This window comes from Saccostrea echinata, unplaced genomic scaffold (assembly GCF_033153115.1).
Source record: "Saccostrea echinata isolate AGI-Se365-2 ecotype Australia unplaced genomic scaffold, CSIRO_AGI_Sech_v1 ptg000044l, whole genome shotgun sequence".
Lineage (NCBI taxonomy): Eukaryota > Metazoa > Mollusca > Bivalvia > Ostreida > Ostreidae > Saccostrea > Saccostrea echinata.
In genome coordinates this window covers 4,050,697-4,071,075 of record NW_026889793.1, presented here as the reverse complement: position 1 = coordinate 4,071,075, position 20,379 = coordinate 4,050,697, and the positions used below count along the sequence as shown (strand labels likewise).

General features: G+C 33.9%; 1 long non-coding RNA gene across 1 annotated transcript; it reads right to left on the bottom strand.

Moving 5' to 3' along the window:
- Positions 1 to 2,675: 2,675 nt before the first annotated feature.
- LOC133201538 (uncharacterized) lies at positions 2,676 to 12,361 on the bottom strand. The gene is made up of 2 exons (XR_009723109.1): positions 12,102 to 12,361; positions 2,676 to 3,072 (listed from the first exon to the last, which is right to left on the bottom strand). It is a non-coding gene; the product is annotated as an uncharacterized LOC133201538 (long non-coding RNA).
- Positions 12,362 to 20,379: the final 8,018 nt, after the last annotated feature.

Below are 20,379 nucleotides of genomic sequence, written 5' to 3'. Positions count from 1 at the left end.
CTTTGAAGTGACCTTGAGACCAAGCCCTTTGTCCCCGTGCAAATTTTAATCTACAATATTTCCTCATCCTTTTGTGAAAGTTTGGTGATAATCTGCCCAGTGGTTCTTGAGAAGAAGATTTTTTAGCAACCAGTACTTTTGGTTTTATTTACCTAATTATCTCCCCTTGTTTAAGGGTCACAACACTAAGTTTACTATAAACGGAAGCCCTTGGGCCATGGATACACTGTGACAAATTTGACAATAATTGGCCAAGGGGTTCTTGAGTTATGGCCCATATTCTAACAAGAGACCCATGGGCCACAACGCTCACCTGAGTTACTTTGGCCCTGCTGTTCTTCGCCAGACCCTCCCTCCCTTGTAATACTTATTGCGGCCCCACCCTACCCCCGGGGCCATGATTAGAACAAATTAGAATCTACACTACCCCAGGATGACTCCACATATATTTCAGTTTTTCTGGCCCAGTGGTTCTTGAGAAGAAGATTTTTGAAGATTTTGCCTATATATTTTAAACTTAGATTCCCTATTGTGGCCCCGCCCTGCCCCTGGAGCCATGATTTGAACAATTTAGAATCTACACTACCCCAGGATGCTTCCACATAAGTTTCAGCTTTTCTGGCCCAGTGGTTCTTGAGAAGATTTTTAAAGATTTTGCCTATATATTTCAATGTAAAACTTTGATTCCCTATTGTGGCCCCGCCCTACCCCCGGGGGCCATGATTTGAACAAATTAGAATCTACACTACCCCATGATGCTTCCACATAAACTTCAGCTTCTCTGGCCCAGTGGTTCTTGAGAAGAAGATTTTTTAATGACCCCACCCTATTTTTGTCTTCTCTTGATTATCTCCCCTTGTAAAGGGGGTTGGTCCTTCATTTTAACAATTTAATTTCCCCTTCACCCAAGGATGCTGTGTACCAACTTTGGTTAAATTTGGCTCATCGGTTCTTGAGAAGAAGATGAAAATATGAAAAGTTTACAGACGGACGGACAGACCGACAGACGACAAACAACTGGTGATCAGAAAAGCCCACTTAAGCTTTCAGCTCAGGTGAGCTAAAAAGTTTACGTACACCGCACAAATGGCCATAACATTAGCTCTTTGAGCCTTTGGCTCACAAGAGCTAAAAAGATAAAAACAATTATGTATCTTAGAGTTTTCTATTTGTAATCAAAGTTATATTGAAATACGACCAATTTCTTGATATAAAAAATTGCACTGTTGTAGTGCAAAAAAAAAAAATTAATGATATTTTACATGTCGCTACAATATTCAAGAGAGGGTATGTTGCAAAATTTTGAATTAAATTAGAGGGGTTATGACTGTTTCATCACTATATTATAGATGATCAATGCAAAAACACAAAGTTGAGAATTGCAATGTCATTGAAAGTCTTGGAGAGCACCAAGCTATTAAAAAAATATTTCTTCAGACAGGAAAATACCCAAAAGAGACTAAAATGTTTTAAGATGCTTCAGGGATTGCTTATACATATCTAGGACAAAAGTGTTCAAATAGTAGTAGCTTTGTTAATGGAAGGATTAACATTTTTGATGACCCAGTCCATGCGATATCCCAGTACACCGCTTATCACATGGATGTTGCACCTATGGATTTTGCATTGTTTCCATACCTATTGCTTTACTGTGTAGACATAGATTTTAAGATCTCACTAATATTTGATACCCAACAATAGAAAAAAGTGACTTGCTAGAGTTATTCAATTTTAAAGTAGGGAAAAGACATGTAAATAATAGAACTGAAAGGTATTTATAGCTGTGAAAAGCTCAGAAGGTTTGGAATCAGGTTCGCATGTGAATTAAGGCCAGGTGTAGGCGTTTCTATGCAAATGAGCTAATGAAAACTCAGAAGAGGTATATTTATTATTCAAGGAAAGTCTTGATTTATTCTCTTATGCATACTTAGTACCCATGACATGTTATAGCCAGTACACATTATGACATCATATTATGACATCACAGATCCTACCTACTGGAGGTAATAAAACACATCAACAAAACAGCTTCGGCGCAAGGGATTACCCTATTTATTTTTATATAAAAATTGTACAATGCTAAGAAGAATATTCTATAGATTAAAAAAACTGCTGCACAAATCCTAGGCATGTTCTCATTTGATCGGAATTTGAGGAAACTTATACCGGACTATACATTTTTACCCTTATTCAATTTAAAACTTTACAAATGAAAATTATACAGCTGAGCTGTTGATATTTGTGCAGCAATACCAGCAAACTTTGGAATATTTTGCTTCTAAATACACCTTGTTTCAGTGAAATAAAATAGAGCATGCCCTTGCGCCGAAGCATTTTTGTTGATATTCTTTATAATCCTGTGTAGTAAAGAACAATGACGTCATAATATGACGTCATAATGTGTACTTGCTATCTCATGTCGTGGGTACCAAGTATGTATTAGACAATAAGTTTTAATCTTCTCTGTATAATAGATATAGTCTTTAGGCATTTTAGTTAGAATATTTGCATAGAAATGCCTATACCTAGCCTTAACTCACCTGCGTTGTCACGTCACCTAACATCAAAAACCATCAAATGCTTGCTCCGTGAATTCTTTGACCACAGTAAAAGTCGTATATTTTCAAAATTTTAGTAAATGGACCTGATTTTTTACATACTAATAAACAGATAAACAAAATATAAGAATTTAATCAGATAAATGTCATTTTTCAAAGTGCACAGTAAATTTTCTGTAAATCAATGTGTCCGCAAACTTTTCTAACAATCCTCTTTCATGTATATGCCCTTAGCACTGAAGTCATTTGAAATATGCACATATGTTAACACTTGTTGTTGTATATGCCAAAATAGCAGTTCTCTCTAAATTTTTTTGTAAAAATACATATATTACAAGTTCTTAATGTATTAAGGCCTGATTTGTCCATAATCCTAGATGGAAGGACTTTTATCCTTGTATGACTGTTTAAATTTCACTATGCTGCTTATTCTTTGTCATCTCCAAACAGATGCTCTTCTGGCAAATATGGTCATGCTTGGTATCAAATTTCAGTTATCAGATGGCAGTCACACCTATCCAAAAGAAATTGAAATTTCTCATTTAAAATTAAAAAAAAAACTGTACAGCTTATAAATGATAAATAGCGATGTTAATTTTACTGGGACAGCTAAGTCGAACAGTCAGAGGCTTTAGTCAAATGAAAGTCGAGTACTCGTTGAAAGAACTGCGAACGATAGTATTGTTCTCCTGCCTACCTCCAAGTCAATTTTCAAAAGTTAACACATTTACATGATTTTTCATATCTATATAGATATCTATATGAATTTTCATAAAACATTACTTCTTTGGGAAAACAAAGAGAGATAACTATATAATTTTGGTAAAACGTGTTTTTCACCATAGAAATCAATGGAAAACGGAAAACCTTTTTAAAACATCTTTCCCCCCCGTTAAACAAAAATTCCTTTTTACAGGTAATATAAATCGGTATTTCACATATTCATACCAAAGCTTTTTGTATTTCACAGGGGGTGGGGGAACATATGTTTACAGACAAAAACTGCAAAAATGCTTATTTTTCACCAGTTTCAAAGGGGTTTACTAGTAAATCATTGTATTTTATTAATAATATATGTTTAATTTTATATGAGTAAAACATAAGAAAAGATTTAAGGACCATTTATTCATATCCAAGAATATTTTAAAATGTGGTGATGCTTTAAAGCCCGATTTCAATGAAAAATATCGTCTACCCCCCTTATCTAAAGAGCTGGAATTAGGGGTAATTAACTATTTCACACTGGTAATAAAATTATAAGTCAATTGGCATTGAACTGTTCTTTGCATTCAACAAAGATTTTACGGCCAAATTGCCATCAGTATTGAATTAAATGGGTGTAAAATGTAGGCGGGAATCGAGAATTAGCGTGCGTAGTTCTTTAAATTAATTTTTTATGTCATTTTCCTTTTTGTCTTTAAGAGACTACTAACCTGTACAATATTTAAACTATGTTATAACCATTATACAACAAATTATTGAATCATTAACATTTACGTAGTAATAAATATATGTATCAAATGTATTTGATTTCAAATATAATATTTACTGCCAGTGTTTTTTTTCAGTACTTTGAGACTGTGGGCTGGGGCCCTCAGAATTGGGAATTTCAGCATCAATTACGCTAAATTGGGAATCTTCCAGAAAGCCCAATCACTTAAAAAGCATTGTCAAAAGCTTTGTTTTTGTCTTTGTATTACTTTAACAAACAATTGTTATAACTAATCAAGACTATTCTTGGCATGGATTATCTAATTACTTGCATCAAGAACAATAGTGGTATGAATTACCTAATTATGAAGAAATCCAAGGTGACAGAGGATAGTTTTTTTAAATGCCAAACATGTGCCGAGGGGGTACACATATACATGCGATCCATAAAAACATGTACATGGGGACAGTTTTCCAGGGGCTAATTAATTACACTTCATATGCTCATGGCTCACAAATTATGTCAACAAATTACATTTAATCTGCCCATTAGAATGCACATGTACCAAAAATGCACCTGGGGACTCCCCAAATTTTGGCTTGTTTTTCCAAGATTTGGGCCTCAGTCACACCCATACAACCCACCCCCAGGCCCAAGCGAGCAGGATAAAACACCCAGTAGTCTGTAAATCAATGCATGTCCTAATGAAAATTCACCAATTGATATGGGGTCATTCACCTTCCCTCTGAGATACACACCTTCTTCTAAGGCCTACTGCTTTTCAGCTGAATTTCCTCTTCAACTGACCACGTGTCTTAGTTTTGCATTTACAACTCTGTATATGATAAGCGTCACAGTGACACCTACATGTTGCACATCACATTTTTCAGCAAGCACTCTGCTACACTGCAAATGTGTCCCATAATTATTCTGATCATTTTTCTACATAAAATATCACATCAAACAGGGGATATCTCAGTTTTTTTTAGAAATTTGACTGGGTCTTTAGTACAAAACTATCCCCTGCCACCTTTAACTTTCAAAGTTTGCTTTTCAATTTAAACAACTTTCCATATTTAGAAAGTGCAATCAATTCTGAGTAAAAATATACTAAATATGTCTTATTTCAAAGAAAAATAAAAAAATTAGAGGCAAATAAGTGACCCCACCAATTGACGGTCAACCACCTTAAACCCATATTCTTTGTGTTACTTTAAAAAATGACCAACTCCTACAATCCAAAAGAAACTATTTCTTATCAAAACAGTGTTTAATGGTAACTTTGATCAATTTCAAATGCAGCTACATATAAATTTCAATAAGAATTGCATGCCTTGATGAAATGTACTCAGATGTAACACATACTCTCCTATTTTTGATGTTTTGAGAAATCCCATTTTAGGCCAAACAAAAAAATATGTGTGGTTCCGGTTACACTTCCAAAAAAATTAGGGTAGGTAGGTAGGGAATTTTTTTTTTTTTTTTTAACAAAATGATTTTCTTATTTTTTTCTAAACAATACCTATCACTGCTTTGCAAATGGCATTTAGATGTGGTGTGATAATATACTGGTCAATATTGGTAGGGGACACCTACATGCCAGCATGCTTTGGATTTCACACTATTAATCACTTGCACTATGTTTTGCAAGGAGGCCATCATTCCTGAAACTAAAACTTAACTGGAGCCATTGATGGAAATCAGGGAAAATTCCAGAAAAAATATGAAAATTGCCAAAAAAAGTTTAGGGTCGGGGGTATAAAATAGGGAAGGTCGGGTTACCGGAACCACACATATTTTTTTATTTGGCCTTACCTCTTAATTGCTTGAATTTATACATCTATAGCTTGTTTGCAAAAAGAAAAACTAATCTGTTTTTCAGGATATTTATTGTAATATACAAAAACCCCTCTTGCATCAAAGGTTCAAGAAGAAGTGTCCTGGAAATTGCAGCTATCTACCCTACCCCTCCAACCATTACCTGATTCTATTGAAAATTTACTGTGGAAATCTGATTTTCCTGACTGTCCTTTTTCTGAGTATATTACATTCAATTTCAACATATCTGAATGATCAAATACATGCATTTGATTCCCCTGAATATTTAAAGTGATCATCCTGTCCTTACTTGGCATTTGTGAGTAAATTTCAGGTGCTTAGTAGAATCCAATAATTAAATGAAAATGTACATATTTTGGATTTTTTTTAATTAAATATGCAAAAAGACCATCTGTTTTGTTTTAATTTAAAGAAAAATATATAATCTATAAAAAAAATAATGAAAAGTTTAAGTTCTATCACATTATGGAAGACACATGAGGGGGAAAATGAAGGGGAGGGGGGTATTTTTTTTTATGTAATCATCAATAGTAAAATGGGTCTAATTTGAAAAAAAATTAAAGCACAGCAATCTCTGAATAGATGTGGTTTTGTGAACTAATACTTTTGCATACTGAGTCAGACTCATTCTTTTCTTTCAAAATAATGATATTTAGTGAAATACATGTAAAATAGAGTAAGTTTATGTAATTTCAGTGATATCGCAATAATTAAGCCCCTTTAATTTTAATTAATACTAAGTAATTGCAGCAAAATTTGATAAAATATATGTGACAGTGCCCAAAGTATTATTTTAAAACAAATAAATTTTTCTCAGAAAAAAATTGCCTTACTCTGTTAAGATTTGTTATGCTGATGCTTCAAACTCTTTGAAAATGTGTACTGGGAAAGGTTTACCCCCCTTGTGTTTAGGTCTCTCTACCTAAGTGAATAAGAGTCAAATAAAAAAATATGGTGAGTTTTGAAAATGGTATAACATCAATAAACTTATTTAGAGAAGAATTAGACTAAATTACATATTTCTGAAAATTGGTATTTTCTTGAAGGTGTCAGAGGATAATTTTTTTTAATGCCAAACATGTGCCGAGGGGGTACACATATACATGCGATCCATAAAAACATGTACATGGAGACAGTTTTCCAGGGGCTAATTAATTACACTTCATATGCTCATGGCTCACAAATTATGTCAACAAATTACATTTAATCTGCCCATTAGAGTGCACATGTACCAAAAATGCACCTGGGGACTCCCCAAATTTTGGCTTGTTTTTCCAAGATTTGGGCCTCAGTCACACCCATACAACCCACCCCCAGGCCCAAGCGAGCAGGATAAAACACCCAGTAGTCTGTAAATCAATGCATGTCCTAATGAAAATTCACCAATTGATATGGGGTCATTCACCTTCCCTCTGAGATACACACCTTCTTCTAAGGCCTACTGCTTTTCAGCTGAATTTCCTCTTCAACTGACCACGTGTCTTAGTTTTGCATTTACAACTCTGTATATGATAAGCGTCACAGTGACACCTACATGTTGCACATCACATTTTTCAGCAAGCACTCTGCTACACTGCAAATGTGTCCCATAATTATTCTGATCATTTTTCTACATAAAATATCACATCAAACAGGGGATATCTCAGTTTTTTTTAGAAATTTGACTGGGTCTTTAGTACAAAACTATCCCCTGCCACCTTTAACTTTCAAAGTTTGCTTTTCAATTTAAACAACTTTCCATATTTAGAAAGTGCAATCAATTCTGAGTAAAAATATACTAAATATGTCTTATTTCAAAGAAAAATAAAAAAATTAGAGGCAAATAAGTGACCCCACCAATTGACGGTCAACCACCTTAAACCCATATTCTTTGTGTTACTTTAAAAAATGACCAACTCCTACAATCCAAAAGAAACTATTTCTTATCAAAACAGTGTTTAATGGTAACTTTGATCAATTTCAAATGCAGCTACATATAAATTTCAATAAGAATTGCATGCCTTGATGAAATGTACTCAGATGTAACACATACTCTCCTATTTTTGATGTTTTGAGAAATCCCATTTTAGGCCAAACAAAAAAATATGTGTGGTTCCGGTTACACTTCCAAAAAAATTAGGGTAGGTAGGTAGGGAATTTTTTTTTTTTTTTTTAACAAAATGATTTTCTTATTTTTTTCTAAACAATACCTATCACTGCTTTGCAAATGGCATTTAGATGTGGTGTGATAATATACTGGTCAATATTGGTAGGGGACACCTACATGCCAGCATGCTTTGGATTTCACACTATTAATCACTTGCACTATGTTTTGCAAGGAGGCCATCATTCCTGAAACTAAAACTTAACTGGAGCCATTGATGGAAATCAGGGAAAATTCCAGAAAAAATATGAAAATTGCCAAAAAAAGTTTAGGGTCGGGGGTATAAAATAGGGAAGGTCGGGTTACCGGAACCACACATATTTTTTTATTTGGCCTTACCTCTTAATTGCTTGAATTTATACATCTATAGCTTGTTTGCAAAAAGAAAAACTAATCTGTTTTTCAGGATATTTATTGTAATATACAAAAACCCCTCTTGCATCAAAGGTTCAAGAAGAAGTGTCCTGGAAATTGCAGCTATCTACCCTACCCCTCCAACCATTACCTGATTCTATTGAAAATTTACTGTGGAAATCTGATTTTCCTGACTGTCCTTTTTCTGAGTATATTACATTCAATTTCAACATATCTGAATGATCAAATACATGCATTTGATTCCCCTGAATATTTAAAGTGATCATCCTGTCCTTACTTGGCATTTGTGAGTAAATTTCAGGTGCTTAGTAGAATCCAATAATTAAATGAAAATGTACATATTTTGGATTTTTTTTAATTAAATATGCAAAAAGACCATCTGTTTTGTTTTAATTTAAAGAAAAATATATAATCTATAAAAAAAATAATGAAAAGTTTAAGTTCTATCACATTATGGAAGACACATGAGGGGGAAAATGAAGGGGAGGGGGGTATTTTTTTTTATGTAATCATCAATAGTAAAATGGGTCTAATTTGAAAAAAAATTAAAGCACAGCAATCTCTGAATAGATGTGGTTCTGTGAACTAATACTTTTGCATACTGAGTCAGACTCATTCTTTTCTTTCAAAATAATGATATTTAGTGAAATACATGTAAAATAGAGTAAGTTTATGTAATTTCAGTGATATCGCAATAATTAAGCCCCTTTAATTTTAATTAATACTAAGTAATTGCAGCAAAATTTGATAAAATATATGTGACAGTGCCCAAAGTATTATTTTAAAACAAATAAATTTTTCTCAGAAAAAAATTGCCTTACTCTGTTAAGATTTGTTATGCTGATGCTTCAAACTCTTTGAAAATGTGTACTGGGAAAGGTTTACCCCCCTTGTGTTTAGGTCTCTCTACCTAAGTGAATAAGAGTCAAATAAAAAAATATGGTGAGTTTTGAAAATGGTATAACATCAATAAACTTATTTAGAGAAGAATTAGACTAAATTACATATTTCTGAAAATTGGTATTTTCTTGAAGGTGTCAGAGGATAATTTTTTTTAATGCCAAACATGTGCCGAGGGGGTACACATATACATGCGATCCATAAAAACATGTACATGGAGACAGTTTTCCAGGGGCTAATTAATTACACTTCATATGCTCATGGCTCACAAATTATGTCAACAAATTACATTTAATCTGCCCATTAGAGTGCACATGTACCAAAAATGCACCTGGGGACTCCCCAAATTTTGGCTTGTTTTTCCAAGATTTGGGCCTCAGTCACACCCATACAACCCACCCCCAGGCCCAAGCGAGCAGGATAAAACACCCAGTAGTCTGTAAATCAATGCATGTCCTAATGAAAATTCACCAATTGATATGGGGTCATTCACCTTCCCTCTGAGATACACATCTTCTTCTAAGGCCTACTGCTTTTCAACTGAATTTCCTCTTCAACTGATCTGACGTGTCTTAGTTTCGCATTTACAACTCTGTACATGATAAGCGTCATAGTGACACCTACATGTTGCACATCACTTTTTTCAGCAAAGCACTCTGCTACACTGCAAATGTGTCCCATAATTATTCTGATCATTTTTCTACATAAAATATCACATCAAACAGGGGATATCTCAGTTTTTTAAGAACTTTGACCGGGTTTTTAGTACGATACTATCCTCTGCCACCCAACATGGCTGAAAACCTGCTTGAACTTCACTGAAAAACATGCAATAAACAAACTGAATTTGATCACATATTTTGTAAGTTTTTCTTTGGGAAAACTTCCATTACATTTTGGGAAAATACAGGCATATTTTCATTTGGGACTGGGGCCGAATTTCGGTCCCAAATCAGCCCTAAAAAAAATCACTGACTGCACATTTTATCTATATACAGAACATCAAACGCTCGCATTTATCCTTTCTTTTCCTGCTGCTAGTACATGTACCTGTTATTGATTTCTTACCTGAAGCCATTTGAATTCGCTTGTCAGTGACCCGTGATTGTTAAACAATTAAAGTGTAACTCTTATAAAAACAAAATTTTAATTATGAGATTTTTGTAATCAATCAATACAATTTAAAAATGATTGATATTAATATCAGAAAGAAACACCTTTGAATTATGCTCATAACCATTCCCCAATTTACATGTATTTATAAAGTTTTATTATTCTTCATTAATTGGTAGTTGCATTATATGAGATCTTATGAAATTGCAGGTTGAAACTTTACAATTTGGATCCGACATCTTTTAAAGTATGCCAATGCATGTTTGTCGAACAACAAAATTCCTTTGAACAATTAACAAACACTGGTTAAGCCTTTCCCTGAGTTTGAACACTGATACTTTAATAAATGAAATGAGCAGATCCAATTTTTTTTTACATTGAATTTAAGAGTAGCAAATTTTAAACCAACAACCGACTTAACAAATTTTAGTCGATAGTCAATATGATTGAATGATAGTCGAGTACTCGAACATTCATTAACATCCCTAATGAAACCATCAAACAGAGTTCAAAGATACTGTCACATTTTCCGTGTATTATTTGTAAAAAGTACTCTATTAAATAGATGTTTACATGCAGTCAATTTTGAGGATGTAATAAAAAAATATAATAAATATATTGGGATTAATTAGAAGTTTTTTTTTTCATGATTTCACAAAGGAAATGCACATAACTTTCACATGTAAAAAATTTATTAGGGATGGCAATGGTCAACTGGGTAACCATCTAATCAGTCAGAAATATAGTGACCGGTTTAGTATGGGATGACGGGTTATGATTTTCATAACCGGTTAGTTGGTATTTTTTGTATAATATGTACTTTTCAAATAATATACCAGTATACATATTTTTTTTTTAAAAATTACCACTTAGGTCATGAAGATAGCATGTGTAAAACTAGTCTCATTCAAGCAGATGCTCGACTGTCTCCATAAACTCCTCGTTGGCGTTTACGGTGACAGACAAGCATCTGCTTGAACGAGATTAGTTTAAAGCTGAAGAGTTGCAATCGACTAATTAAATTATTCACAATATACAGCCACTGTGAAAACAAATCCCCATTATTTTGTCTTTACCGTAAAACATGCTTATAAGTGCCAGGGACAAATAATTTTGATTCATTATAAATGTATTCATTTTTCAGTTTAGTTTTCAGTATGTTTTAAAACCACAGGGAATGAAAATCACTTCACTATACGCTTCAATTCCTTATTTAAGTCTGTTTGCAGTAAGCATGTTTTCTGTATAACCCATATACCACTCTAAGTTTACATACCCCAATCATGAAAAAATTCTATTTTCTAATTTAAAGAACTAATTTTTTTACTAAACAATGTTTTACATGGTAATTAAGCTAGTTCATTATCTGTAATGGTAGCCTAGTTGTAGGGCATTCATTTTGTAATCAGGAGGCCTGGGCTTGATTCTCATTTGAAGAATATATAACAATAATTATCATGTTTATACATGTAGTATGTTAGATAGTGTATTGTTGAATTTTTGCATTTTTTTTTGTTTCAATAAAAAAAAAAATAAGTCTTGGTGAAATTACATGCTCTCATGTATTTAAATAAAAAGTAAAGCAATGGGGGTTCGACAATGTCATGTCAGAGAGAGACTGAACCATGAAATAGATAACAAACATCAATGTTTGTGCGTACATTTATACATTTGCTGGCATATACATGTAAACATCAGTGCTGTAAGCAGCTGTTAAATTTTAGATAAGAAAAATTCTAACCTTCATTTCCAAGGTCCACGCCAATCATATATTAAAATGTCACCGTGAACTCTTTCATCACTCGCTACATTTATCACAGAAAACTCCGACACAAGACTGTTCATCGCTGTTAATGTGCTCGTCAGAATTTCCTCGTAAACAATTTGCGCAAGAATATATATATCCCTTTAAAACTAATGCTCCCTGTACGCAACCAAGGATTTTATGTGCTTCGTAGATGTGGATTAAATGTGCATGTCTACATACGGCTCGTACGTTAAGAAAATGTACGACTGTCAACTTCACATTTCCGTCTGTAATTCCGACTTGCATGGCTACTTCCGGGGACGTACTAAAGACTTGATATACTAAAGACCTGATATTCGACCTGATGATTTTTCAAAAAATAAAATAATCAGATTGAGTGTTATACATGATTTATTTTAAAAAAATTATTGATTATGAAGCATTATGCTTTACTAAACTACACTTTTTTTGAAATATTTGCCAACAAAGCATCAGATCAAATCACGTTTTTCGTATATCGGGTCTTTAGTGTCTTCTTCCCACAATGCCGCTCATGATTGTTTACATCCAGGTTACAAACAAGAGGCCCCGATTAAGACTTTTTCTATACGGATGCATTAGTAAATGTTGATTTACCTTTACTTGTGTAAATAACTTGCATTTATAAACAATTTAGATAAAAGAAAACAGAGAAATCGAATCAAAACAATTTATTTAAAACACAACAACTATCTAAAACCGTACAAGCATGTGTTACGATGCCTAAAAGGCGTGGCTGGTTTGTAGACAACTTGTTCCTGTACGATTCTCGAATAATTATTATATAAAATAGAATAAAATATAGCACGGAGCTTGTTTCTCTTTATACCACATGACAAGATTTAATATGTTAGAAATTATGTCATTCAAACTTTTTCATAATATTTTAATATTTTTAGCTATCCAAAAAATACTTTTATGACCTGCTGTCCCCTGAATATAGGGGCCAGCCCCTTTTTCTTGATGTTATCTGAAAGCTCTCGTAATTACACACAACTTTTATTCTATATGTCTTACCAAATTTTTATCAATTTAAAAGTTATTAAACAAAAAGCAGCAAAATTTCATGGAAAAATAATTCTTAAAACTTGCCGTCACATAGCTTCCGAATTTAAAATAATTACCCTACAATTTTAATGTTCTGCTCATCTGCAATGTATTAGTTACAAGTTCTCAAATTTTCATGCAAATATCATGTGTCGTTATTGAGATTTCTACTGGACAAGAGACCCTCCAAATATCGATTAAAGGGCAATAACTCATGAACGGAGGTATATATCAAAAATTTGAAAAAACCGTTTTAGGCAATAATACATTGTATCTACTCTGAAAGTTTCATAGCAATCGGACAAAAGGTCTCCGAGAAATCGCCTGCTGAAAATCGGCGGGAAAAAAAATAAAATAATAACTAGAGCCGAACTCGTTGCAGAGGAACGAATAGGTCTTCCGTTGGAGCAGTGACCTTGAGTCAAGGTCATGCCATATTCTAAGATGATAAATAATCTTTTAAGGGACTATCAACTTGCAATGCTTCGCCAGTAGAAAGACAATAAAATAATGTACACTTTCTATTTCGTGACCTTGAACTTGTCCAGATGACCTTGCGTCAAGCCATGACACACTCTGGTTATGACGCAAACCTATCTGTGTTACCGACTTGACAAGTTAACACATGTTCTTTCAGACCACACATCCAGTAAAACATCTTGTTCTTAGTGACGTTGAACTTGAGTCAAGGCCATGACACAGTCTGTATGATACCAACAATACCCATTCTGAGTGTTTCCAATTTGACAAGTTAACACATGTTTTTTTCATTTCGTTTCCATATAGTTGTAATTTATTACTTTTAACTCGCTGGCTTCAAATTTTATTGTATATATGTTTTATGTCCAATTTCGATATTGAAAAACGTCGGCATCTTTGAGTACGTGTACAAGGTGCATTACGTTACCCTATCACATCATGTTTTATAAAGCAGACCATATATGTATATATAGTCAGCGTTATAAAAAAGGTTAAAAAAAACCATTTTATTCATCAAAAATCTCTGCTTAATTATCTTTGCTGATTTCTTACAGAACTAGAGTGTTCCCAGGAACGCATGTGTCGCCTGCTTTTAGCTTCATTAAAGATGTAACTAAGTCTAAAAGTTATCAGCTATTTATTTGCTAAGGCATTGAATAGTTCATGCCAAAAAAAACAAAACAAAACAAAACAATCCAGGGATAGTAAGACTGCGATAGAATCTAACAATCAAATAGAAATGCAAATCCTTAACCCCTGAAAGCTAAAATGGATATTAATGAAATTTGAATAAATTTATTATAAATAATTATATATAAATTATTTAAGTATGTGATTTCAACAATCCTTCGAAAGAGGCTTCAGTCTTTCATATCAGCAATTGTCAGTCTACACCATCCATTTTGGAATACCGATCCCGTTGTATTTTCATAGTACTTAAATTTCAGTTTTTGTGGTTTCTTTATTTCATACAGTGTCAAAATACATTGTCATGAGATCATAAACATGTATAACTGTTAATTATTAAACCCTGCCTCTGTAATTTCAAAAGACATAAGTTAAATTTAACCCTCCGCAGTATATTTTACAAAATAGGTCAAAGGTCAAGGTCAAGTGAACTGTAACGCTGGTATTTTTCAAAATGTTTTATGACAAACAGTGCACACTCTAAATAGCATAGACTTACCTCATAAATATCAAAAAAGAAGTTGTATATCGGCATTATTGGTTATTTTGAAAAGTAGGTCAAAGGTCAAGTTCAAGGATATCTAGGTCGGAAGCCATGGAAAAATACAAAAGCCATAGTGTCAAGCTATATGTGCAAATTATCAAACCCATACCTCTTACATTTCTCGAGATATAAGGTGTGACAGACGGACGGACAGCAAGACAGACGCCAGGTAAATTGATCGCTAAGTGCTGCTCTGCTCTGCAGGCGACACAAAAATGTTTGTTTGATTGTCTGTTTGTTGTTTAACGTCCCTTGAGCTGCCAGCATTTGCCAGTGGAGGGCTGCAAATTCAGACCTATACTCGACACTGAAGGCCATTGAGCAGTGGGGAATTTTTTTCATGCCGGCACCTACTGCTAAAACGTGACCTCGGTTTATACGGCCTCATCCGAAGGACCATACTCCACGTTCTGTAGTGAAATTGTTTGTTTGTTTGTGTGTTAACGTCCCCGTTGAGATTTTTCACTCATATGGAAAAACCACCACTTGCCGGTGGAGGGCTGTAAATTCGACACTCAAGGCCATTGAGCAGTGAGGGATTTTTTTCATCCCAGCACCTACTGCTACACGGGACTTCGGTTTATACGGTCTCATCCGAAGGACCAGTCTCCACGTCCCGTAGTGGAATAGTTTGTTTGTTTGTGTGTTGTTTAACGTCCCTCTCGAGATTTTTCACTCATATGGAAACGCCACCACTTGCCGGTGGAGGGCTGCAAATTCAGACCTATACTCGACACTCAAGGCCATTGAGCAGTGAGGGATCTCTTTCGTCCCAACATCTACTGCTACACGGGACCTCGGTTTATACGGTCTCATGCAAAGGACCGGTCTCCACGTCCCGCAGAGGGAGTCGAACCCACGACGTAAAGATTAACTCCTTACTCCGCGACTCTAGAGCAAACACTCAAACCACTGCGCCACGCGAGCGACGTGGTGGTATTCGAAACCACAACTACGAATCGTGGGGTAGAAACATTTTGATAAATGTATTATCATTATGAAAATCATGTTCTGACTTAAGCCTGTAGAACGCAATTTCATTTTTTTCTGGGACGGGGCACAAACAATCAAATTTTTTTGATATCTAAGCAAAAAAAAAAAAAATAAAAAAAAAATAAAAAAATAAAAAAGATAAAAACATAATTGCGGGGGGGGGGGGGGGGGGACGACCATATAGCTTTAAGCTATATAGTGACTAAGAAGGAATAACTTGTCATTTGTCAAAGTCTTTTACCTAAACTCTTCACTTTTAATTGTCAATGACAGATTCTTGTTACAAAGTGAAAAGTATACATTTATATGTAGTACAGCTATCCATCTCATATGCATAATCTATTTAATGAATCGTTTTATCCTAAAGGGAAAGTGAAATTTCAATCAAAATTTGTCACAAATACTGGACTCTCTGATTAATTATAATATACATGTAAGAACGGATCGTCAATTAGGACTGCAGGTTTGATAAATTCACAGCATGCATCTTCACCTTTAATTAAAACGTTGTTTCGAAATATTACACTGTATCTATAAAAGCGTAAAATTAGAATTGACCTAAAGAATATTTTACACCACAGGGGAAATGCTTCCGTGGCACCAGAAGTTTACAATTTTGATTGACAGGTTTAGCGCCGTGCATGGATTTCATGTAACTATGTACAAATAAGAAATGAAGGGATCTAAAGAAAAAAGTTATTGTGATTGACAGTGTAATTAAAACAGAGACAATTAACAGTAGTTTGGCTGTGCTTGCCTTTCTGACATTTGAAGTAAAGTTTAAGAATAACTTATCATTGAAATGAAGTTGTAAAAGTGTATTATCAATTATTGTCATTTTCATCATTAGATGTGCTAATAAGTTTGTTATATTCAAGTCCATGTATATGTACTCCTTGTACATTTTTTTTGAACCGTGTGTGCAAGTGTAATTAAATTATAAAAAGTTAACATACTTCTTAAATGCATGGCATTTACGTTACACAGTTCTGGACATTAGAAATAGTTAAGCTTATAGTGTTGGCGATATTTTATCGTATGCTAAAAAATATGTATTACATAAAACATGTGTTTTAAAAAATTCAGCACAATATAGCCTTTCAGATACTTGTACATAGAAAATCAGATTACATATAATATGAAATATTTTATTGAATATTATGATCTCTTCTCTGTAAACAGGTGTGTTTTGAAGAGGACATTGAAGGCGAAAAGGGGCTCGAATAGCCGCCAGTTTTTTTTTCTTCGGAAAGCTGTACAGTTATTTTGGACGACATATCGCGTACAAGTACAGTGTACAAAACAGCAGTGAAAATAAAAATAATGAACTTAAAGTTTAATTCTCTTCTCTCAATTATTTTGTGAAACATAATTACCAACAAAGATATAAGTTTTTACCAGAGTGTATACAAAGCGACTTTTTAAGCGGTACATGAAAGCGTTTGACGCGTGACCAGGTACGTGTAATTGCTTTCAAAACATGCAAACTCAGACTACAGTATCAGGTAGCGCAGGTTGCTGACCTGTCAATCAAATCAGCAGCTATTGTTTTATTTTTGTATGATTGTCGGGCGGTATGTTATCGATCTTAAGCTAGGTAGATTTCGTGGGCGTTAATGGAAAATTAGGTATTTAATAAAAAGCACATGTACTTGTCATATGCTGGAGTTTCAAAACTATAGTCGACAGAGTTTTTCACACAGCATGTTAAAAGTTAAAAGTTTAGCAATGCGTCTTATTGCTTTCAAAATATATCTTTTGAATTCTTTGTCTACAAACCTTGTGTGTCAAGTTAGAATTATCTGCAGAATTAACCACACGCAATGAATCTCCGAAATTAAACACATAATAACACATAATTGAGAAATAAATCGTTTATTAAATACATGTATGCAGTTTAAAGATTAGGATTCATGAAATCGGGGACCTTTATACGTCCTTAATAAAATGTTTTGGATTTAAATTAAATCAAATTAAGATAAGAATAAAGATTTAATTGAATGATCCGGTATGATTTAAAAAATAATTTTCCGTAAATCATTGTGTCAGCAAAATGAATATAGAACGACAATGTTTTGTGTATGAGCACTAATAGCTGCTTCCTCGGCTACATAATTAGGTTACATAATTGTAAACAAACACAAAACCCGGGTATATGTGAAACGCAGTTAAATGCAGTTAAAGACCGATTTATTTTTTGCTTACTTTTTTTTTTAAATTTAATATAGTGTATGTGTCAACATTAAACGACGAAAAGATGTTTTGTTTACGAACGCAGGTCACTGGTTCACACGCAATGGATCTCTTGTAATTTCGGCCACAATAATTTAATAGGTATATCACCAACATGACCAACATAGATAAGATGAAATAATTTGAAAGATCCGATTTGACTAAAAAAAAACAATTATCCGTACATAGTTGAGTTTGCAAAATAGATTTAGAACGGCAATGCCTGTTTAGTGTATGGCCACTGATCACTGGATCTAGGTCACGCGTGATCGGGGGATGGCCGGTTACGTAATTATAAATAAAAACAAACCCCGAGACGTATTGAAAATGTGTGACTCAATAATTTGGAATGAAACCACAGAACACGTAAAAACTTATTTCAAAGTAGTATTAGTATTTATTTTGGATAGTTTTATCATTTATAGCAAGTTTATTTCAGTTATGCGCATAAAGATTTCACCTTCACTTGTCTAATGAAACTAGTTACCTGTATATGGGTCAAGCTTCTAGCTCATTTATTAAAAAAGACTCGAACAAAATAACAAGTTCACGAGATCAATAATATGTTAAAGAACAACTTTTTTAGCGACAGCTATATCGAAATATTTACCGTTTTTGAGTTATAAAACGAAAACTTTCAAGGACCCTAGATCCCTAATTTAAGGGACCAGCCCCTTTTTGGAGGTGCAAAATGAAAGACCTTAAAATTGTGCACAACTTTTATTCAACATGTCTTAACAAAATATTTTTAGTTTAAAAGATACATAGGAAAATATGTGTAAATTTTCGCGCTTTTAGGCGTTCTAATTTTTGACCCCTATCTAGCGCCATTTTGAACACAGAAATCAAAAAACAAAAATAGATGTGCACAACTTCAATGCTTCTATTATTTAAATTCGGTAGAATTTCTACTCCAGCTTTTGTAGTCTCGGAGCCTTTATCCGGAAATGAAGAGTCCTAAATTTTCATTTAAAGGAAGATAACTCAAAAGCGGAAGTGGATTTTTGACATGTTTGACAGCATTCTGATAGAGTTTTGTAACGTCTACAAACCCTGCAAATTTGAGCAAAATCTGTTGAGAAACGAGCGAGATATGGGGCCTCAAAGTTGGCGTCTAGAAAGGAGAAGAAGAAAAAAAAGAATAATAATCTTAACCATCAGAATCAATAGAAGGTCTTCCGTTGTGACGAAAGACCTTAAATATAAGAATTTAATCAGATAAATGTCATTTTTCAAAGTGCACAGAAAATTTTCCGTAAATCAATGTGTCCGCAAACTTTTCTAACAATCCTCGTTCATGTATATGCCCTTAGCACTGAAGTCATTTGAAATATGCACATATGTTAATACTTGTTGTTGTATATGCCAAAATAGCAGTTCTCTCTAAATTATTTTGTAAAAATACATATAATTATTACACGTTCTAAATGTATTAAGGCCTGATGTGTCCATAATCCTAGATGGAAGGACTTTTATCCTTGTGTGACTGTTTAAATTTCACTATGCTGCTTATTCTTTGTCATCTCCAAACAGATGCTCTTCTGGCAAATATGGTCATGCTTGGTATCAAATTTCAGTTATCAGATGGCAGTCACACCTATCCAAAAGAAATTGAAATTTTTCATGTAAAATTAAAAAAAACAAGAGGCCCAGGGGCCACATCGCTCACCTGAGCACTATGGCTAGGAAAAAGCAGAAATCACTTCAATCTTGAAAGGTTGAAAAGTTTAAATATAAAAGTGGTTGGGGGGGGGGGGGTGTCAGGAATTGAACAAATTTGAATCTACATTATCTGAGGATGCTTCCATTTAAATATGACCAATCATGGCTTTGCTGTTCTTGAGTAGAAGATTTTTAAAGATTTAACCTATGTATTCCTATGTAAAACTTTGATCACCCATTGTGGCCCCACCCGACCCACAGGGGTCATGTTTGAACAAACTTGAATGTACACTATCTAAGAATGCTTCCATATAAATATGACCAATCATGGCTTTGCTATTCTTAACAAATAGTTTTTTTTAAAGATTTTTACTATGTGTTCCAATGTAAAACTTTGATGGCCCATTGTGGCCCCACCCGACCCCCGGGGGTCATGATTCGAACACATTTGTATGTACACTATCTGAGGATGCTACCATATAAATATGACCAATCATGGCTTTGCTATTCTTAACAAATTGTTTTTTTTTTTTTTTTAGAATTTTTACTATGTGTTCCTATGTAAAACTTTGATCGCCCATTGTGGCC